At 36.9% G+C, this 24,435-nt stretch overlaps 1 protein-coding gene and 1 long non-coding RNA gene across 3 annotated transcripts in view; both read right to left on the bottom strand.

The window, feature by feature from the left end:
• Su(Tpl) (Suppressor of Triplolethal) overlaps positions 1 to 24,435 on the bottom strand; it is a 110,320-nt gene that overhangs the window by 14,473 nt on the left and 71,412 nt on the right. The window lies entirely within an intron of this gene.
• LOC113463832 (uncharacterized) lies at positions 14,282 to 17,102 on the bottom strand. The gene is made up of 2 exons (XR_003388660.1): positions 15,830 to 17,102; positions 14,282 to 15,749 (listed from the first exon to the last, which is right to left on the bottom strand). It is a non-coding gene; the product is annotated as an uncharacterized LOC113463832 (long non-coding RNA).

Consider the following 24,435-nt stretch of genomic DNA (forward strand, 5'->3'; position numbering starts at 1 on the left):
AAATTATAGTGACTTAAAATTTGCATGTACTCTTATGGTAATCAGTAGTAACCCAAAGAAAACTTTCTGGTATTTGTTCATATTTGTCGTGGTCATACCGATTGCCGTGAATTCGAGAAATATTAGCATAAAATTTCAAATATCTAAGGCATCGTCCGTTTCTTGAAATAACTACACGTTCAAGATCATCATGAGTATTTTTAAACGCCAGAGACATAGTCCGTTTAACACGATTTCTATGTCACTTACAACGGTACCTACTTTTTTCTGCAGTGCGTAACATTTTTGATTCTGCACGAAATAATCCGACCATCCAATTAAAAAACAAAATAAATTATTCCCAACGAAGAAGTGAGGTTCCCTTCAGCGTTCGGTTCACATTTAACTCGAATAATAGAATTTGGAAACAAATTCAACAGCACTAACTGTATCTTCCATTAAAGAAAGCCAAAAAAAAAACTAATTTTCTTGCTCAATTAATATTTAAAGGTCCAATATTTCCTGTCGTCAGTGCAACTTCTTGTGAAATAAAGCTACATGAGTAAGAGTTATGTGATCCAATGTGACTCCATATTTCATCGATCTTTCGTTATTCAATTACGTCACGTGTTACCCATGGGATGTTTAACTCGGTTTTCTCGCCACGCCACGGATCAAATGAGATTTTTATTGCCACCTTTTCCCCTCCAGATAGATAGTTATTTTGTGCTATGCTTACTAAACCACATAGTCCCATCTAGGTTATTGTGTACATGAAATTGAATGTTCTCTACGGAATCTATAACATACAGGAATAAGTAAACTGGACTTGATATCATATTCTATAGTGGCTGGTGATCATTTTAATATCTAGTTCAGCAAATAGAACATACTTGTGAATGTCTAGACGTAAAATTGCTTATTGATTCACAGTAAGAAAGTACCAAAGAACTGAATCTATATATGATAAGGTTTGCTGGATGCAAATAAATAAAATTACATGTTTTCTTCTATCTATCCGATGAAATTTGTTACCATTAAGTAGAATTTTTATTAATTATACTATCAACTAGGCAACCACAATTGGAATCGAGGGTTGGACCCTAGGAAGATGATGTAATCGAGAGCAAACGAGTAAAAGCGCATGTTCGTTCTTTATTTCGCGCGCGTGTATCGCACGCAATGCGCGAACGAAAAAGAAAAACGAAGGTGCACCTCTATACGCGACCGACCTTGTCCCAAATGTAGTTTTATCCTCGACCAGGGACGTTGGATCGCTGATTACGTTTGTCACCTTCCTTTTTCTTTCCTCTGTTTGCATTACGACACTTGTAACTGGTAATTGTTATGAATTAAAAAATCATTTTTTGAAGTAGTAACCAACGAAAGCACAGCCTTTTACCAAAGAAATTCATATGAAAGCAATAAGAAAATATGAAGATACGTAAGTCTTTCTATGTATTAAGTTCACTGCATTAACGCATTTTCTACTACATTTCGTAAACGTTTTTGTAAAAAAAAGTACCTCCAGTAGCCGATGACATGTTTTTATTCAATCAAATGATCTAGCTTTTGCATTTCTGATTATTGAGTAACAATACTTCAACAAATCAACAGTTGCGTTATGGGAGTTTCGAAAAGATCTAAATAAATGAACTGTTATCATTCAATAACAATGCGTTTCAAATCTAATAGTCATAGTTTGTAAAAATACTTCTTCAATCTATTAAAAATTTGTTACTATCCTTTTACAAAAAATTGTTAAAAAATATTTGCGTTTAATAGTACTCGTATCAGATTGTATTTACAGATGATGAAAATAAAGAAAATAATTATTGAGCCCGGAATTCGTAAAATTCTGTTAAACTGTAAGAAAAGAATTCTGTGAATTCAGGTTTTACTTGGAGTTGGACACTTTGGAAAGATTTGCATTTTTGAGAATAGTTGAGATTCCTCGCGTTCTTCTTTTCGAAAGTTTCCAAACAGGTGTACGGTTTCGATCGCGACAACGGAAATTAGTAGAAAAGGAGAAAATTGCCGATTATGCAGGACGTTGACGCTGCGACCCGATGCCTCGAATAATTCTGCGATAAGTGCACAGGACTCAGAATACCAGACACCTACTATTTTAGCTTACTAAATCTTTGACATCATACCCATGTGTTTTAAAACATTCTTTAACCTTGATATATCTGACAATATAATTAGCTTTGTTATAAAAATAATTGCTAGAAATATACGACAGTCTGCGTAACCGAAAGCAGAACGAGCGAATTACTCATGTTACACGATTCTTTCAGACCTACAAGTCGCGTAATTCTTTCGTGCAAAACGATCCTCGTTCACCGTGACAATATTACGCACATAATCAAGTCATTACAGGGACACGCGCGTGAGAAATGATACAATTGCGGTGGCGGTGGCGAGTACTTAGACAGCGAGAGACAGAGAAAGAGAGAGTCAGTCCGCGGTAGCACACTCTGAAAGTTCACGAATTAAATCGCATTAAGTGAAAGCTGTGCGGTTGCGACACACGACGACGGCGTATATAAAAATTCGTCGCGAGGCTATTAGGATTTAAGGAAGTCCTCTCTCGGTAATGCGTCTGCTTTCTCGCCTAATTTATAAATATCACGTCTGCTTCAAACCGAATTGCATTACCTTCGTTTCTCCCCTTTTCCCTTTCCTTTACTTTGTATTCACAATTCATTTACTCGGCAACGTATCGAAATCGAACATCTTGATCGGTTTGTCAAGATAATTAAATGTCTAACATCCACTGTCTTACGTGCTAATTAGAAAAATTGATCTATTTTTATTGTAATTGAAGTTCACTTAAAAAATAATCCAATATCAAATTTCCATTTTTATGCGCTGTCCAAATGAGACTGATTTAAAAATCAAATACTCACACCTACATATTATTTTTCTGTGGAACATACGTTTAGGGGGGGAATGCTTCAATTTACATCCATCAGCAAATGCAACAAATCTGTTATGTAACAATGTTTTGTTAGATAGTTCAGTCGTAGCTTTACTTTATATTATATTTTATACACGTGTGCTACTGCTTTATATTTTGAACAATGCGGCATATATTACAACATTAAATTTATTTTAGGCAATGGACGCTGTGACGTCGTTCTGACCACTGATGTCGCCGGCTTACGAAGCCCTTGTGTATAGTTTACACGAACGCCTGGTTGCCGTTACAACTTGATCACGGTATGACAACTTACCACGGATGATCCAGATGTTACAAGAATCGCGTTAGATGTAGAAGCTCGTTTCTATGGATGCACCCCTGTTCGACGTAACCCTCCGTACTAACGTTTATACATGAGTATAATGGAGGACTTCCCGAAAAAAATAAGAATACAGTATTGTGCAAGCAACCCCAAGAATCCACTTGCGTAATACAACACGATTAATTGTAATGCATTGGCTAGTGAATTATGCAAGTGTAGAAGTTCATAAAGCTTCGTCATTTAATTGTGGGATAGAAAGGGGTAGAAAATAATCGAAATGTGTTCGTTCTGGTAACGTAAATACCTCGTCGTGGCGCGTCGGTATCGAATTAAAATAGTGGGAAGAAGTCGGTGTTCCGCGTAGCTGTTGCAATCTCGACCACGGTTGCGGAACGCAAAAGACGTGGAACGTCGAAATTCCATGAGCGCAGTTTAATAAACCGATAACATGCCGATGAACATTACGCGCCGTGCTGCAGGGAAGAGTTTCTAATTGCTCGTGCGCCTCGATCTGGGGCTGCTACCGTTGCGTAATCGCGGCAAACTCGTACCAGGTTGTGAAACTTTTTAACGCTTTAAAAAGTTCAGAACCAACCAAAATGCATCGAGGATCGTTAAAATCCGATATACATTAAATTCGAACGCTTGTGATAACGCTGTATGATTTTTCTGATTGATCACTAAATTTTCACAAAAGGTGAAACCAGCAAGAAAGCTGTATGAAGAAATACATATTTAAAGAACGTAATTAATGGCTATCGTTTTCTCATTAGCACACAGTTTTCTAGACAATTACGAATAAAACAAATAAGACAAGAAACTGTTTTAATGTCTCAAAGAGCAATAAAGCACAGTGTGCATTATTTCCATAGTAATAGTTTTATCGTTGTATGCGTACTTTCGAAGATAGAGATCGGCTTTTGTGACGTGTGTAACTGATAAGATCGGTAAAGGAGAAAGTTCGGTGTGATAAGATTCCTGAATTGTGATTAATGGATAACTAATGGGTAAATAGTATGTCGAGCACTGATCTAACGACGGTGATAATGCGAGGATTATGGTAATCATTTATGACCTAGTCAGTTATGTCCTACATTAGGAACCCAACATTAGGTATAAATGTAGACTTACTCTAACAGATGAGTATTCTTAAAAATCATGAGAACGATTTATACTAGCGTTCATACGAAGATGAAATTCATTTTATTTTTTAAAACCAAACACGAGGTAAAATATTGCACAGCTGAAACATAAATAGTTATGAATAGAGGATATATTTTACTAATGATTTCTGATGTCTGCTAATTAACAATCAACTCCGATAGACGCATAGGTGAGAGCAAACCTGATTAGAAGTAATAAACTACGTTAGAAGTGAGAGTCCATAAACTTCACAGTGAGAGTTTAGAGGATATTAGCCAACTCATGATACCGTCTTAGAACCACTTTATTATCTAACAGACACAAAAAATATTAACGAAGCGATCAATTTTTAACGTAGAACTTTCAGTTCTAAAGAATCCGTTGTTACCACAGTTACACGAAATTGCTTCCAAATATCTATAGAAGATAGGAATGAAGGTCACGTGTGATTTTTCAACAAACTTAGACACAGCAAATTAGTATTCCTTGGATGGAAAGGACCTAGACCTACTATCGATCGTGGAATTGCCTAATACATTGTAGTGTGACAAGTAATGCACGGAATTGGGTTAGAAAGTTGTCGATGGCGTTTCAAATCCGTGATGGAAATAGATTCACTGAAAGGATAAATTAAAATATTACACGACTAAACAGCAAAACGTGAACTTTATTTTTGTATTGAATAACCGATTCCACGAAATGCGCACGAACCTCGGTCTACGGAAAAAATATGTTAATGCTATTCGCAGATAATGAAGATTGCGGATGTAAGAGACGCGAATCTATTTTTGTCTGAATCTCGTTTTCCTCCAAGGAGTTCTATGAAATATATCCACGATATGTCAGAGTATTCAGGTACCGGATGATCTAAGAAGAAAGAGGTCAAGCGTTTTGGAGAAATTACAGTTAAAAATGGTTTCTTCATATTTGTTAAGTCTTAATTAAGCCAGTACGTGCTACGAAATAGAAGCGACAGTAGTTAACATGTACAGGGAAAAGTTGTTCAAAATTATGGTTGCGACAACATATTTCAACATCATTAAAAGAAATTATATAATGTACCTACATGAAGAAGCTTTATAAAAGTCTTATAAAAAATCATATCATTTACGCTTTATACGTTAAAGAGAAACAGGAGTAAGAGTACTCAAATGAGTAATTACTAAATACCAGATCTCCACGATCTTATTGAGATCCTTCCTTTACTCTGACGTCCTAGATTTCCAATCTCATCTTTTTGGATCGTTCCATATGGGGAACGAGTCGAGAATAGAGCGGATTCGTGCGGAATGCGCGGCTTGCTCCGGATAATCGCGTGAAACGAAGGCTCGCCGGTCGCATGCGGAATGAACTCCATTCGGGTACGCGGCATAATTTATTATATGAACATAGACGAGCCACGAGCCGTGTCGGTCGCGATCATCGCCGCACGCACTTCGACACGTGATTCGAGCTACACGTACCATATCGTGCGCTCGATATGCATCTGAATGTTAATTAATCATTGCCAGCGGTCGCGTGGATTCGTCTCGTAGACAACTTCGTTATTTCTATGACCGTACGAAATGCGCGAAAATAAGAATATGTCATATAACTTGATGGGAATGTTGCGATGGATAAGATAAAATCTTAGTCTAATCAAGTGAACTAATTAAATTAGGCAAATTAAACATATGGTCCATCTCTCCCGGAATTAGCCTATTCTGATATTTATACCACAAGAAAGTACATACATAGTAAATAAACTGTATGAGGTTGTATGTTATTAGGCCTCGTGTATACATGCTTTATTCTGTTCATACAGGATTATCCAATTCGTATTGCAAATTATTTATCTACAGAACAAGATCACATGAATGAATCGCCTTTGGAGGTTAGCACGACAGATACGTATTTAATTTGCATCCATGCAAGTATATATTGTACAATGATCAAAGATAAATGATATTTGTGCCTTTTTTTTCCGCATATGCATATGTAACAAGCATACGTGTTTTTTCATTTTGTTTTACGTAATACACTTACTTTGTGTTTTACACTGACAAGCTTTCGGAAAACAAACGTACAGGAAAATAAACTCTGCTCGGTTGGAATAAATTGTTTTATGAATGACGCGATCTTCAAGCGACGACAATCACGTTTAATTACTGCGATATTTAATGTATTTTTTTTTGTCCAGCCAATGTACTGTTTGTGATGATCAGATAAACAGCGAAGTTCTTTTAATTGGGAAGTAAAGATTACGTCGAAGGTTGATTTATTCTTACTAAACGTACACAACATTTAATTGCACTTGTAAACCGAGCGATAAGATAATCGCAAGAAAAGAATTAACCACGGCGAGGTGAATTTAATTAATTCTAATTCAAGAAGAGGCATTATGATTTATCATCGTGTGATAAGCTTTCGAATCTTTAAAGTAATATTTTCCTATTGTAGCACGTATACACGTTAAGTTATTTTTAAGTATATCAGTTGATGATGAAAGATTTTTCAAGTTCATTCTTTTAAACGTACAGGCTCGGCCCACTCTTTTAACCCACTCGAAAACCAAAAACTCTCGGGTACGTAACGTGTCTACGTACATACATGCGTAACGAAAAAGGAATCCGGGGAAAATAGGACTGCACGGTCAAAATCGGCGGGGCAGAAAGGCGATGAAACGCTCTTTTTCCCTCACGCGTTCGCGTGGCCGCGTGTGATTCACCTCCTTGCCACGGTGGTACACAGAGATACTCTATAAATAATGCGTTTTCTGAGTCACCACGATTGGTTGACTGCTACTGAATGGCCTCTAAAATCACCGACCACGCTCTCCCACCACAGCGAGAGCATTTTCAACCACCCTGCTTCAATCAGCTGTAAGATTCTAGATACTAAAAGTAATGCTTGCCAAAATCAAAATAACTTATAACTTCATCATTTATTATATGAATAATCTATGTTTTTGTGAATATTATATGAATAATCTAATTGTAATACGTGAATACGTGTGTAGATGTATAATGACAACATTTATACTAAACGTGTGTTAAATTTTAAGAAGAATAGATAATAATCACATATTCTGTTCTTTAATACGATCAAAAATATTCTGTTCGCAAAAGTAACGAAGACAATAGATTATCTGATTGCAAGGATAATGTTACTAAAAATCTTAAATCTTCCTCAAACGTAGAAAGTATTCCATAGTTCGATCAGAATACCTATCTCACCTAGTGGGTTGCAACATAAAATGTAATTTATCGGATGAAGAGTCAGTATTGCGTCATCGGTGAAGCGATTTTAGCTGAGAGAACAAGTCATTTTGCACGGTCACCTAATTCGGCCTCACGCGCGCGTTGCACGATTCATGATGCGGAGTGGCTCACCGATGCGCCGCGATTAGTGTGTCAGTAGGTTACCGATTCCGATTGCGAGTCGACCAAATTTGGCTTTGCCTGATTCGAGGTCGGGGTTCCGCGTGTAAGCGTAGACGACACTGCTACCATTGTTACACTTCAAACGATATCATTGCTAACAATTCAAAAGCATAACAGCTCGAAAACTTTAAAAGACAGTAGATGAAAATTGAGATCAGAAGATGAAAAATCTTGAATATTTAATAACTGAAGAATGTATGAATTGCAAAACTTTAAGACTTTGAACATTTATATTTGGAGAATTCCAAGGTTTCGGAAAGGTAAAGAATTAGTTTGTTATTCACATGTGAGATAGCATGCTATCTATATATATGCAAATATAAGCTTGATACTGGAAAGCGCACATTTCAAGAATATGATTGTTTTTGAAAAACTGCTCGACGAATGATAATAAAAATATATGGAGCCTTACATCTATCTTTTTTAAAGGCATGAAATATCTACACTCGTAATTTGACAACCGATTATCAGATGTTCGCAACGTTCGTGGCAGTTAGTCCCGTAAAGTGTAAAAGTAATTGTGAGCTGGCGAGCAACGAAATCGGCCACAGATTTCTCAATGCAATTACACGATTTTTCGCGACACACTTTCCCCGTACGTATTTTCCTCATCGTTTTATCGTGCATCACCGTATTATTGGTATTACGCGATAACCTCGGACGATTCATTTAAACAGAAAATAATTACCACGTGTGAAACATAAAAGAATTAAGGGCAAATAACAGATCCAGTACCAATTCCATTCGGTATACATAGAATTTAACGAATGTTTGTTTAACTCCTAGCGTTTCACTGGCGCAATACACATTTTGAAAATGTGCAAAAATTGTCCGTTTATATTTAACTTTTGTTAGCCTTCATCCATAGTATTCTTGATAGTAAAAATATTTTCGGTTGAAAAAATAAAATATTTTCTTTACATTTTTATCGTAGATTATACATGTGTACGTGTGATATACCAATGCAACACTGGCAATAAGCGTCAGTAGTAAAAATAAACATATCAGTTTAGAATCGATATTTTCCATTTCGAAATGTTTAAATCAGGTGATATCAATTTTTTTGATATTTAATGTTCTGAATATATCTAATCTTTTCATCAGGGGCTATTAATAGACAGCTTTGGTCAGTAGCCAGATATCATATCTGATTACCGTACGATAACACTTTCACCGAAACAATTAATTAAATTCATTATTTAAATATTAAACCAATGATAATTCTGTAATTATTACTTTGTTACATTTAATTGTACAAAACTAATGAAATCTTTTTAAGCAAAACGAAATCTCTTTCATTTCAGACATTTAATCGCATCAAAAAACAAACATTTCCTAGCGCGAATGCTTGACGTCACATCGGTGTATTTATGTGGATTATAATAACACTGAAATAATGTTGAGGAAACCCTACATGCACCTCGGGTTTAAAATAGAACACAAGACAACGACAGATGTGACGTAGACAATAATTTATTGCTCATCGTTATCAACGTTTGAAAAACTGTCCAGTCAGTTTCGTATTTCCTTTTTGCGCACACAAAATTAATTTACAAACAATGGGTAATTTGTCTTTTACATCGTTTTACGTGTTTCGAGATTAGTAAACACCATTCACAACACAGGCGCAACGACAATAACGATGCAACTAACGATAATGACCAACAATTGATAGATAATGAATAATGCATGACAATAGTCACTGAATAACGGTCATCGAACAATTCTCAATAAGTAACGCTAAAATATAGTCGCTAATTACTGGCATCGATTTCACGCAAACGCAATTAGCGGATGGTTGCGATTCGTTCGCTCGTTTTCTCTCGTTTAATTACGAGGTAAACGATGCAAAACGGCCCGATAGGACGGGAAACTACCAAATACTAATCCGCACAATGAACGAGTTATCGTATACAATGTTTCCCAATGGAGTCTTACCTACTTCGTAATACAGTTAGTATACTACTGCAAAATGTACACCTCCCTATAAATACACGGTTAATAATATACAAATTTAATCAAATTACTTCAGTTGTAATAAAATCAATGATCTACAATCTCATAATCTCAATATCGGGTATTAACTCATTTTGTATTCTACCAGAAAGCGAGGTATTACTTATTGATTGAAATTGAGAAAATTAATCGAAGGTTTAGTAATTTATGGGAGAGAGGAGAGCTGCTGTCGCGACGTGAGCAATAATAAGAGAAAAAGATTATCGACTACCGGACAAGGGGTTAACAAGATTCAACGCGTCGTCAGTCTGCCAGGGCTTTTTGTAATTCAATTCGTGTCGTCTACGGTGTGCACCTTTTATATTTCCACGTTAGCCGCATGATCGTGACGTAAGATACATAAGGCTTATTTATTCCTCGAGATTTCAAGAAAATCTTCTCAACCTTTGTATGCATATATATAAAAATTCGAAGCAAAAAATCGAATGATACAGATGATTAAAAAATCGGTGACCGTCATGAAATATCAAGGACTAGATGATATTTAATAAGAATTTCATACAAAACATAATTTGCTACCAAAACTTCATGTAAATGTAAATGAATGAACAAGTGATTACTATTTAATATTAATATTGCGACATTTATATCAATATTAAAGATGATTTTGAAAATAGGAAAGAATACAGTACTAAATTTAACCATATCTGTTTTTATGCTATAATTATTGCTGCTTTCAACATCGATGTATCAATTTATGCCCGAAACAATTATTATCTTGTCTGCGACAATTAATTTCATTTATCGCGACGCACTCAAAAATTTATCAACGTGTACACCGACATTTGCGACGGAATCAATGCGACACAGAAGCTAAAATCTTCCGTTCGTCGTATAGATGTTAAACGTCTGCGAAGCCGCTGTAACGACGACGAATTGTGCATAAATTCATCGTAATCGCCATTGACGTCATTTGAATATGCGATAATGAAAATACGTAAAACGGGGAAGAAAAAACAAATAAATTCGCAGATACACCTGGTATGATCGTTCCAAGGATCGCGAGAACTATCCAAACAGCACGGTTTATTCAAATGCAAAGATGTCGCGTTCAATTACATATTCGAACAATACATAGCAAGAGTTGTACATACATGCGCGTTTCTACTTGCAACCAATCATTCCCATTTCGGTATTGTCGATTAATTAAATTAATTGCTCTCATCGATCTCAGAAGCGAATTTCCAACGAAACCGAAAAGTACGACATAAATATCATCATTTATTATCTTCTTGTTTTTATAATGGATTTTATTTGATATTAAATTTAATTCATATTAATTTATAACTTATTGATAGACTTATTAAGTATATTATATGTGAATGCGAAAGACGAATTTCAAATGTGCGTGATCGAAATAGCAGATAGCATGCTAGTGTATACATATTATGCGACGATGAATAAAATCCATCAAATAAGTATCACAGCTTAGCCAAATATGTTTGTCTTCGTGGAGAACGATACACAATAGCAGATTGCGTTTCATAACTTTGTGTCTTCTGATATTTTGTCTTACTCTGTGATAATGACTAATTGAGATTAATATAAATCCTAACTCAATATGTGAAGTTCTCTTTGAAAAACCAAGACTTTATTCATTTTTAGGATTCCCTAGATATTAAAAATTGATGAAGCCAACATTGTTGTTTCAATATTTTTGAAGACGACTTACACGAAGGAATTATTTTTTGCATGTACAATTAAATGAAAGTTGAACATGGGAGTCTTTCATTCGGTTTCTTACAAGTGAAGAAGCGATTTCCGTGAAATCTCTATTATACATGGAACACGTGAGGTTAGCGGAAAACTGCGGAAACTCAAACGAATACGTCTAATTTATGACATATTCATTACGAAAGAGAAACGAGGACGGGAAGCCGCAGTTACGACGGAAATAAGATATCATGGGAAAACTCAATCATGGCCAAATTTAGAACTCCAGAATGTTCATTGCCAATGTCTCTCATAAGACGAATATGTACAAATAAAAACGGAGTAATTTAAATGTCACATATACAAGTAGCGATAATTTTGTAAACACACGCTTCAGCTCGTCACTGAATCAATGCATAATTTTAGACAATGGTACTTGATCAATGCTAGCTTTTGCGTATATTTCCTTTACGTCAATTTCTACTATAGTGTTAGAACCGATACTCCTATCACGTTCTTATGCATCAAAACATGAATAAAAATATAAAATGGTGAACAATGCGATACGGATTTTGTTACACACGTGCGTATTATTGAAGAAGCAATTAATAAAAAACGATTGCTTTGAGTTTCGAATTAAAACGTGGGTATCAAAACTGACTAAAAATAGTGAATAATCATATAGCGTTTATTCCAATCCATCATTGTCTGTTTTGATTTTATCATGAATCTAGAAGCGTGAACTAGAGACGGAATAGACAAACTGTGTAAGAGAGAATCAGATAGATGAAGAGAGAAACGGTTAACCGCACGTTCAATGGCTTTTGAAATCGAAACGAACGTATTGGTGGCTGTTTGTGCACGCAAATTGAACGTATGTGAGTAACGTCCTTCGTATGCCCGTGCCTGTCGCTGTTTGCCAAGCTAAGCGTAATGTTGACGAGGTAAAAGGGGGAAAAGACCGAGACAGATAACAGACCGCAGAAAAAGGATAAGAAACAAGTTTTATGTACCCCGCGTTCCACTTCGATACAAAAGACAATTTTTTGTCATTTAACCCGGGCCACTATTAAAGTTGGTTACTAAGAATTGGATGGTTTTTTACGTTAACCTAGATTCTATCACGAAACGGCTTCACTTTACAGACAAACGATGCTATCTAAAGCCAAATTAAATTACACTGACTTATTTTCAAACACGACTCCGAATTTAGTATTGAAATCTATTTTCACACAAATAATTAGAAACAATATAGTAAATGAAATTGAATTAATTAATGAAAGTATTTTCGAGCGAAGGTACGTAAAGCTAGCTTCGGCAAAAGCTAAAAGGAATCCATTTAAGGGAATTCTTATGGGAGAGCCGAAAGTTTTTAAATGCGAACTACTCTGCAATTTAACTATGAACGTTTACGTCACGAACTCCATAATTGATTGCTCGGTCGACGTTAACATCGCAACACCTCCGACAGAAAACATTAATTCTATATTTAACTGTTTTCTCTACGATGCATTTTGCTCTATATTGAAAAACATGTTTTGGAATAACTCATGCCCGTCAATCGTATACATGTATCTATGTATTCCAGCGACCAGCACCTATGAAAATATTCCGTGTCCCGTAAAATTGCTCGTAAACCACGCGAACGGCTAACATATGGCCATATTTTTGCTTTCGAATACCGACTTGAAAATGGTAGCGATAAAGAATTTACTTTTACGATGAAAGGTATACGATCGAGATTCCCGCTCATCGATAAAACGTTCTAAAATAATATCACTCAGAACGTATTCTTTGGGGTTTCAAATACGCTTAACTCCTTTTACGATACCTACGTATTAATCGTCTTTTAACCGCGAACGAGCACACGATAAAGCTTGATCGAGCGCTGATCGTCGATAACAATTATTTGCACGATTACGCAGATAATACGTGTTTGCGGTTAAGAAAAGACAATACACACTGCAGGTGTACCCTTCCCCCTTCCGTTTATGTACAGTCACCGTGAAAATCGTACAATACTACTTTTATTACTTCTGATATTAGAAAGTGTTGCTATTATTTAACAGAAGTTGCATACTACGGATACGATGCTCTTTTTGTACAGTTGAGAAGAACAGTTTAAATTAGAACTTGATTCAGTTTCACTTTAATCTGGAGTTCCATGGAAATATATTTTCCTTGAGAGCGAGTGTATATCGACCCTGAATATGCTTTGCAAAACGAGTCGTCGATGTATTGCACACAAACGTGTGTGCAGACTCATGGGTCATTCAAAGTGAGAGGAAAAAGAAGAATGAGAGCTGATAAGGAAGAGAGAGAAACGTAGTAAAAGACAAAGGGAAAAACGAAGCAGAGGCGCACGGACACAGTAGAGGTACGATGCCAAGGTAAAGAAAGTGAATTTCCGTTTTCTCAGTTCCCTAGAAGGCCTCGGCGAGCCGGAAGTAATTACGATCGGATTTCTCGAGCTTCTACTAGAGAACTGAAGTGAGAGAACCCGATGGCCAAGTTGCACCAGGTATACTACTACTGGTTGCCATCTATCACGCTTAATGACTGCCGAGGAAGTCGTTTCTTGATACACCTCTCCTTTGGTACAGTCTGTCCCACAAGCCTATTGAAAAATATTTTCAAAATTCACCTAACGTGAGTGAAACTGAGATAATTTAAAAATATACAGCCTCTTTGATTCGGGTTGCTTTGAAAGCCTTTCGATTTTGTTTACTTGGAGATAACACTATTGTGCTAAATCCGATGTGTGGACATCTCGTAACTGAAGAAAGAATGTTAGGGTAGCTTGCAAAGAATTTGAAGGAAAACTTTACAAAGCTTTAGATGTAATTCGGATATAACATTGTAAATGGCACAATTTTATATATAATTCACATTTCATCTGTTTATCCCTGAGAGCAGCCTATGCTTTTTATTAGCAAGCAAGTAAAATCGAGATGCGGAAGGCAGACTATGGTTACCGAGGCAAGGTAGTTAACGTCGATTAGTAAGCACGAGGTTCTACGAATGCAGCGATGCTCGTTTATCCGCCTGAGCAATATGCACGTGCATCGTAGTATAAAAAGCGTAAAACAATTTTTATTATTAAGAGTTAAATAATTAAATTGTAAATGATTTACGAACTGAAGAATCCTAGAATCTACTGTGTGCTGTGAAAAACTTTCCACATACTATTGTAATTCCATTGAAACTGCAAAGCCAAGCGCTTCGGGGATAGTAACCCGGTAAATCGAGCGCGTACACGCGCTACCGATGCAAAATGGATTAATTAAACATGGCAACGTGATGTTGATGATCCCAACGTTTCTTCATCGAAAGTGAACGTACGGAAGATGAAGTTAAATGCAATGTTGCCATCGAGCGAAAGTTAGATGGCGCTGAATGGAACATAATTTTTCCCAGACGAGCGAAGTACAACGAAATCAAGCCAAGAAGACTAAGATTAAGAAATACCAAGAGAGAAAATATCAATTCAAAGTTAATTGAATATTAACAAGATTCTGTCGAAATAAGAATTTGTCACAATAAAAAAAAAAACTGTTGGTCAAAGTATCGAATTTAAAAATGATGAAATCGATCAAGTTGATTTCTAGTTGTAAGCGATCCAAACAGGTTTGATTCGAGATTTTGTTGTATGCGTGTTGAACGTAACACGTACATGGCAAAATTATAAGGCTCGTGCATTCGCGTGTGCACACACCGATTCATCGATACGATGAGATATCGAGAGAAAGACGAAGCTATAAAGTAGAGAGAGGAAGAGAGAGAGAGAGATACAGTTCTCTCTTGTCCTTTTCTCGATCTACAGTTCTTATTATTATCCACAGCGCAACACCAACGTCCACGGTTGCGCAACGTCTTTTATTAGCAGCTAGGGCGGTCGCGAAATCGTCCGATCGTTTCTTCGTTTGAACATTCCACCAACGTACGAACACATGCGTACACGTACATATTCTCTCCTCAGAAACGCGGATACAATGCGTCCGTTATAAATTTAACCCGTCTCTCTTTCAGAGATAGAAAGAGAGAGAGACCCGCGATGATGTCTAGGTCGTTGTTAAACTATGCCTCGCGTTCTGGAAGTCTTCTTAAGAACAGCTGCCCTGACTGTGTATTATTAAACTTCTGATATAATTTTCAAATTGGTTGAGGCCAAAGTTGCTCCTCAGTCAACAGATGTTCCGTGTTTTATGACAAATTAATCTTCAGCAGTCTCCACGTCTTATTAGTCCTCCTACACTCCAATTATCAAATTGTAGCAAGGCGTTGTGGCCTGTGTATAATATTTTACTGTATTTAATATATAATCCTGCTGACATTTCTAATCTTCAAATTTCTCTGAAAAACTTTTACTTCTTGATCCATTGCGGAATTTGGTGACTAGGCGACTTATTATGTTCTTGTAATGAATTACAATTCACCTGATATTCGAATCGACAGACACGAATTAATTTGTGCACGTTAGTAACAAACGGCTTAGGAGACAGAACAAGACTTTTAAGAACGTTGCACGATTGATGATAGTTTGCCGCATAGCAATTGCAAGCTAATGCCGGAAATCCCCCTATGAGTCAGTGGGTCAGTATATTTTCCGTCCGGTGTTAGTGTCTCGGTTGGATTTTTTTTCTTCCTTTTCCTCCCGCCTTACGAGTTCGCCTTGAACGGCGGATAAAAAGAACTTGAAATCCTCGAGAGGCAGTGCGCTCGAAAAGGTCCTTGGAATTGATGCACGGAGTCTGCGACACACATGTCTATCTATTTATGTATGAGACGTACGTATTCCGACCCAGACGCGATAAATACGTACACGTATAAAACGAGATCCTGATCGCGGCAGATCTTTCCGCTTCGAAAATATGCACCTTATTCGATATACAGATTTCTAGTTCGTACATCATTGAGTCCGGTATCAAAATGAGTCAAAGTCAGATGTGCAAATCGTGACGAACTTGATTTAATACAATACAATATTTGCAGAATTCTTGCAACGTTAGGTACACGAATATAATTCGTGTTTACTTTCTTAATTAATGAATTTTCGTTCCAAAGATAATTGCGAGATCTTCGAATATTGTAGAAACAGTAATTTCTAATTTATTACATAGGATCTCGTGTAAACTTACTTCGTTACGCATTTTAAATTGAGTTCCAATGATCTATGCGAGATATTGCATTGGAGTCTGGAACTAGACCACTCTTACGAACAGGGCATTGCTCTGAGAATGCGTTTGTCGCTCATCTCTTCATGACGATAATCAGGTTACGTCATTTCTTTACCGGTCATCGTAGAATCGATGACCTACCTCAAGTAAGTCGTGTGTGAGCCTCTTCTTAAGCTCCGCTACACGTGCTTTGTTGTCCTTCGCCTTTTTCAATGTTTTGCATTTCGCCTTGAGATAATTAACAGTTGTAATGTACGAGGTAAAAGTCTATACGTATCTTGCAGCCATTTATTTCCCACTTATCAAAATTAATGAACTGCCTCGTTGATGAGCTTTGCTATTTTGTCTGCCTTCTTCAGTTTTCCATCGTTTGTACTCTCTGCTCGTTCTAAAACGAATTATCGGTCGTCGAGAGCCTCTCCTGGGTTTTGAGAATACGAGCTGCAAGAGCGTATCTCGGAGCCAGTTCGCGAGTGGCTGATTCTACACGCCGCCGGTCGTCTTTATATACCCGGGAGATGGTGTCACGTGACACGACCTCCACCACCTCCCGGCGTGATTCTTGGAACGCGTTGAACGGTGCCGGTGAACACGTATACGACGCGATATCACACGAAGAAGATCATCGGTATAGACTGTAAATGTAGATGCAGAGAGAGAGAGAGAGAGAGAGAGAGAGAGACTAATGCCACTGCTTGCACGGGTTTAGCTCTCTTTGAGACCTGCCACGAGAATGGCGGGCGCGTGCGCTTCGATCATGCGCTCCACGAACAGAAGAGTATAGCCTCGCGTGGAAAACGCGTTTCACGCCGTCACGATGCGCGACGAATCGGTCTAAGTACGGGCGATTAGATTAAATGAATGACCCTTGAATAACGAGGTTTCAACGGTATAGATCTCGTTCTGCTGTGTTACTGAAATGATAACAACTTCACAGACGATATAAATGGAATTCATATGAATTTTTACACATTAAGTGCGATTACATGCGTGGAGTAAATGTAATCGTAAGCTATGAGTGCTACTCAAAGTCGTATACTCTTTAAAATTGAATAACTCATTTAAAATTCAGGCATACGGTTTGTGTTTGTTTGAGAAATTAGAAGAATTAGTTTACTAGACGATGTATCAACAAAAATTGCAATTGAGGGAATTCATGAGCAAGAAAAGTACAAGTCCCTTATTAAAGTAATTCTTCAAAACATGTATGCATAAGTACTAATGGTAGGCCTGTTTAATATCTGTAATTGTATTTCGCACCTTTAAAAAGTAGTTCAACATGTTTTAGATTTTAAAGACTGCGATTTATCTGCACACATACAAGAAGCTGACACTGATTATCCCATACCATAATTACGTCACTTACAAATGAATGTACACAGATTACGCTTGATAAGAAAATCACGTTCCAGAGATTAATACTTGAAAAAGTAACTACCATTCAGAAAATTATCAGCCTTAGTTAATGGAAAGCAGGGCATCCGTGTCCAGTGGGTAATTATGTATCGATTCAGGAAATAGCGTAACTCAGATAATAAGATTAACGTTCTCGTATGATTCTTAATAATCATTTTTCGCAACGGTAAGGGGAATTAAGACTTGATTCATAATATCCTCTATCGTATCAAAAATCTCCATCTATATACACAGTTTTTATCCTTATTCGAGTCTTTCTTAAAGTTTTCTCTATATAAACATGTACCTTGGGTAATATTAATGTGCGATATTAAGGGGTTAGAGTAGTTACGTGATTCTTCTAACATTTTGTCAGTACATTTTTGACAAGTGTTAGAAAACTCAGGAGACCAGCCTGGCCTATTAACGAAAAAACTGAGACGCATTGCGAAAACAAGCAGGGCTGTCTATTTTCGACACGAGGCAATCGTTTCGAAAGGATTACGAGAAACGGTAAAAGCGCGAAGAAAAGGGGGATAAAGAAAGAAGATGATGAGAGGAAGAAGTGGGTTCGGGTTACGCTGTAAACGACCTTAAAGGCGGGTCGAGGAGGCGCAGTCCGTTGCGATAGTAACCTACATAGCATCGGCAGGCACGCTGGACTGCTTAGGCTTGTTTACGAGACACGGTAGCACCGACGGGAGGCGACGAGTCGAGTTACGGTTATGAATCTACCGAGCTCTGATTCTCACATCTACACTCTGACCGACACGTCTAGCCGTCTTGATTCGAAGCCGAAGTGCCTGTCATTGATATTCTACGTCACCTGCCACGTTTAAATAAAGATACGGGGGCGTTCCTTACGTCTTTTTTTGGATCCAACCATCATCTATTCGTATCTTAATTTTTGTCACGCTATTAAAGTGTGGATACGGCAAAGAACTTATCATTAAATATGCCAAATTCAAAACGAAGTTTTTCTAATTTTAATAACTTTAGATTATAAAAAGAAGTAACAAAATCGTGTTTGTGTAATTCGATATAAAAAGTCGATTCACTCTTCGTTACATATAAGTTTTATTCAAATTATTAATTCTAACATTTCTGTACGTTACCAGTTAACGTTATTATGTAATGTCGGTTGTGGTAAGTAAACATTATAAACGATCGTATACGTCATTATTATTTTACGCTTGTATATTGAGGTCAGATAACGTTATAAATTATTTTTTTTACTCGCGTGACCCATATACGGAAAACTTTGTTATACTTCTAGATGTTTTACCGCATAACATATATCTTACCATGCTGCAATAATTTTAAAGAAAGACATGACTGAAACATTTATTACAACAAAACACTCTAACAACGCATCTATTAAAATAAAATATAGTACAATCATATTCACGTTTCAAGTGTTAAAATTTTCACTAATGTATTATGTACGTACTCGTGCATTTTCTAATAAATGTCTAAACAACGAACATTGAAAACGATTTTAAAAATACTACAGAAGGTATGCAAGCCGAAAATATAGAGCGGTAAGTAACAGGTGAACCACTTTCGATACGGCGGTGAATAGTAAGTTCGTCACGAAACAATACACGTGACGTCAAACGCAAACTGCGCGATGTAAATTGAATCCCACGACAGGCGCAAGCATACGAAACAAAAATTTTTATGCGTCATGTCAGCTCGAGTTAATGTAAAGTAGATTTAAAATGATTATACAACGCGCTTCTCTCCGTTTATCGTTACAAAAAGATAAAAGATACGCGCGCGCGGGTGCAGGACAGTTGTCTCTATGTTTAATTCGGTAGTGTGTATCTGAGTCTTGATATCGTGCACACATTCCGTGTACTTTGTTAAAAAAAAACACGCATTGTGTTCACTATAAAGCGACCATATTCTTGATTTCACCATATTCTGGATAATTTCCACAATTCTGCACCGAAAGAATTGTCCCCATATTTTTCTCGTGTTTCAAGATTTCACATGATTCATGCGATTGATTGAATCTTTTATTCAGCACAATTTAACGCACAGTGAAAATTACTATTTAATTAAATGTTTACTGTTTTCAATATTATATAGTCCAGAGATCTTTTTTGTAACTTTATAAAGTTTATTAGGTATTTTAAGTGAAACAGTTTAGAATGTCAGTAATTGAGTAGATGATAATAAATGAGTCTTTTAGTCTAGTATAAAGATAAATAAGGCCGGACAGAAAACATGAGAAGGCCGCAAGTTCCCTATCCAGGGTACTTACATCCTCTCGTCAGATTCCGAGAGGAAGTGCGAAATAGTTTGTACCATATGTCGCGCTCTATAACCCTCGCGCGTTATATTTTATTCCAGGCTGCGTTTCTTGCTTCGTTAATTCCGTATATACCGTTTATTCGCATAAATAAATAGTGTACATCAAACATCTATTCAGAACGAGAGCAATTAGTAATGAGCCCGAGTAAAGTCCGTGTCTAACAATAAGTTACAAATTACAAACAGAGTGAAACGGATAGATCAGAGGTGGGGAACGTGCGGCCCCGACGCCGCATGCGGCCTCCTTGAACGGTTTTCAAATGTTTTATATTTTAATGTGTTCAACTACTTTCAAGCAAGAAACAAATGCAAATATCCTACATACTAACTTAAATTTTCCATCAGATTTGAAAATTATTTTCTATATTATTATGTTAGTTATTTATAACTTAATATTATTATTTTTCTATTGTGTTCCGTTATAAAGTAATAAAATTGTTTATTAAAATTGAAAGATCTGGATGAATATATATGTATATATATGCTTAAATAAATGAAAATACCAACAGTGAAATATAAAAAATTATAGCAACCTCCTTTATTAGTGCCTAATTTAAATGTGGCCTCTAGTGGTAAAAAGATTTCCCATTTCTGCTATAGACTCTTCATTCTAGACCGACCTCAGGTACAGAATAAGACGGTCATGACCACAGAATGAAATGCAGAATCATTCGCGTTGTTGCGTCAACGATGACAGATTGCATGATGGATATCGATATATTTTTTCTTCTTAAAAAAACAGATTTTGAAGAGGCAGTAGACTGCATCATCGACAGACGGTAACATCGGTTTACGACATGAACGCAGATTTGTACTTTACACGGTATCACGCGATTTCACGGATTATTGTTTCTACAGTAGCAGCTGTTTCCTGGAACCATTGTTTTCTTCTCTTTTCTTTTAATGTTTTATCGTGATGACTATTTTTTAATCGTAGCCAATCAATAAACACCTTTATCTTAACGCCAGTTCGAAATATAATAGCTTCTACCACTGTTATAAAGCGTTCGATAAAATATTGCAATTCTCAGGGTCTTACTTCAATACGAAAAATTGAAGGCATTTAATCTCTGTGCTCAATACGCCATCACACACCATGCTCAATATGTACAAATGAGTAAATAATTATTATTACAGTAGATTGTAGTTACAACTTTTTGGAAAACAGTTAACTTTGTCGAGAAGAGTTCCACCTTCGCCGAAACTCAATTACGATTCCCTTGAACTAAAAATAAATTTTAATCATTCGACCGGAGGGTAAGTGGAATATTCAACGTGACACGGGTAACATTGAAAGCGCGCGTGGGCGTTCGGCCGTACGTACAATCGAGAAGAAGGGGGATGCTGTGCGTGTAATTCGACAACAGGGCGCCATGTGACGTCACTGAATCGTCAATAACACACCCTTCACTGCTATCTCCCGAATTCTAAATCTAAACCCACCGCCCATTCGACTACCGAACAAGCTTTATCGAATTATTTAATCACGTAACTCATTTCCCCGCAATTGAATGAGATATCGCATGATTGACACATTGTTTAATTGTATTTAGAAATTCTTCTCGTCCTTCTATTAGGTATCGGGAACCTGCAGTCAACGTTTAATAAATGATAAAAAATCGTAATAGTGCTCGAAATATTCCGAATCAATTTATATTAATTATTTACAATCAATCATAAACGAAATAATAATAATATGTTAATGAATCATCACAAGCTTAAATAATACAATACGCAAATAAATAAGTACGCAAAGTGGAGTCTCATAAACCCATATTTTGTACTGTCTTTGCCAGGTTATCGGTAAAACGCATCAAAAAACGTCAATAGAAAAATCGTGTAACTAAGTGACTACTCTAGCCCCTCAAAGTATAGGTACTGTGTCGAGGTAAATGGAAAAAAGCATTTCGGACAACCTATAACAGCTGTATGTACATTTTCATAATTGTCGTTATCGTATATCGGATTGGCGCGAAGCAATATGGCGCAGAGGTGACGTCACTGGATGACAATTTTCGACTTTCACCGCTTTTTCGGAGGCCGCAATTTAACGAAGCCCGACGTTAATTGACCGCGTTCCCTGACGAACACCGAACTCGCCCCGGATTTCGCGGTTTTTTCTTTTCCCTCTTGAAATCCGACACGTAACCAACAACGCAGCTTGCGAAATCGATCCTGCTTCGTGGTGGCTCGAGAGAGGCGCAACGCGAATGACCATAGGCGTCGAAAATCGTTTCGTACCTTTGCTACAAATGTAATTCCCTTGAACTAAAAATAAATTTTAATCATTCGACCGGAGGGTAAGTGGAATATTCAACGTGACACGGGTAACATTGAAAGCGCGCGTGGGCGTTCGGCCGTACGTACAATCGAGAAGAAGGGGGATGCTGTGCGTGTAATTCGACAACAGGGCGCCATGTGACGTCACTGAATCGTCAATAACACACCCTTCACTGCTATCTCCCGAATTCTAAATCTAAACCCACCGCCCATTCGACTACCGAACAAGCTTTATCGAATTATTTAATCACGTAACTCATTTCCCCGCAATTGAATGAGATATCGCATGATTGACACATTGTTTAATTGTATTTAGAAATTCTTCTCGTCCTTCTATTAGGTATCGGGAACCTGCAGTCAACGTTTAATAAATGATAAAAAATCATAATAGTGCTCGAAATATTCCGAATCAATTTATATTAATTATTTACAATCAATCATAAACGAAATAATAATAATATGTTAATGAATCATCACAAGCTTAAATAATACAATACGCAAATAAATAAGTACGCAAAGTGGAGTCTCATAAACCCATATTTTGTACTGTCTTTGCCAGGTTATCGGTAAAACGCATCAAAAAACGTCAATAGAAAAATCGTGTAACTAAGTGACTACTCTAGCCCCTCAAAGTATAGGTACTGTGTCGAGGTAAATGGAAAAAAGCATTTCGGACAACCTATAACAGCTGTATGTACATTTTCATAATTGTCGTTATCGTATATCGGATTGGCGCGAAGCAATATGGCGCAGAGGTGACGTCACTGGATGACAATTTTCGACTTTCACCGCTTTTTCGGAGGCCGCAATTTAACGAAGCCCGACGTTAATTGACCGCGTTCCCTGACGAACACCGAACTCGCCCCGGATTTCGCGGTTTTTTCTTTTCCCTCTTGAAATCCGACACGTAACCAACAACGCAGCTTGCGAAATCGATCCTGCTTCGTGGTGGCTCGAGAGAGGCGCAACGCGAATGACCATAGGCGTCGAAAATCGTTTCGTACCTTTGCTACAAATGTTGATTGTGTTCATGTTCGACCTGGAGCTCATTAACAAAAAAGAAAAAAATGGTAGATCGCGTTGGGCTACGATCGGCAATTTTCATGTCGATATGCTCTTAAATTCAGAAAGTAATGATTTTAATGTTGAGAAGCGAAAATAGCAATAAATAAATTATATATGTTGGCGGTGAACCTTTCGTTGTTCCACGCTGCCACCGATTTTGATGCTTTTTAGATAAGTAATAAAACTCGACATATTGAACAACTTTTCCCTTTGTATGTTAGTAGGAATCGGCATTAATTTCCGCGATATTCGCGAAAAGCTTTCGATATCTTCGGTAAACTTGATTCTTATTGTAAATAATAGAAACGTACATTAACATCATCCTTAATAATGCAATACCTCTATTAACCTAAAGACTTATCTTTGACGTAAGGTCTACAATGTCTACATACTATATACTACAGATACGTAAAGCTGCAGATCGTACAAACGTACAAGCAAGCCGTGTGAGGTTCATTCATCTTTAACACTAAGGTGACAAAATGAGCCATTGTACAAATGACTCAAGGGATTCCGGACTAACTTCGCAAGCACACATAGAAAATATGTAGTTCCAACTACATAGTATGAGAAACATTGGAGATAGAGATAGAAAACATGCCACATTTTCTATGTATGAGCGCGAACTTGCGAGGTCGGTCCAGAAACGTTTGAGTCATTCGTAGAATCTGCAGTTTACAATACATGTAAATACGAGATGGCAGCGAAAGTATTAATATATATTTAATAAATACATAA

The sequence above is a fragment of the Ceratina calcarata genome, unplaced genomic scaffold (genome assembly GCF_001652005.2).
Source record: "Ceratina calcarata isolate Rehan_Ccalc_2016 unplaced genomic scaffold, ASM165200v1 scaffold168, whole genome shotgun sequence".
NCBI lineage: Eukaryota > Metazoa > Arthropoda > Insecta > Hymenoptera > Apidae > Ceratina > Ceratina calcarata.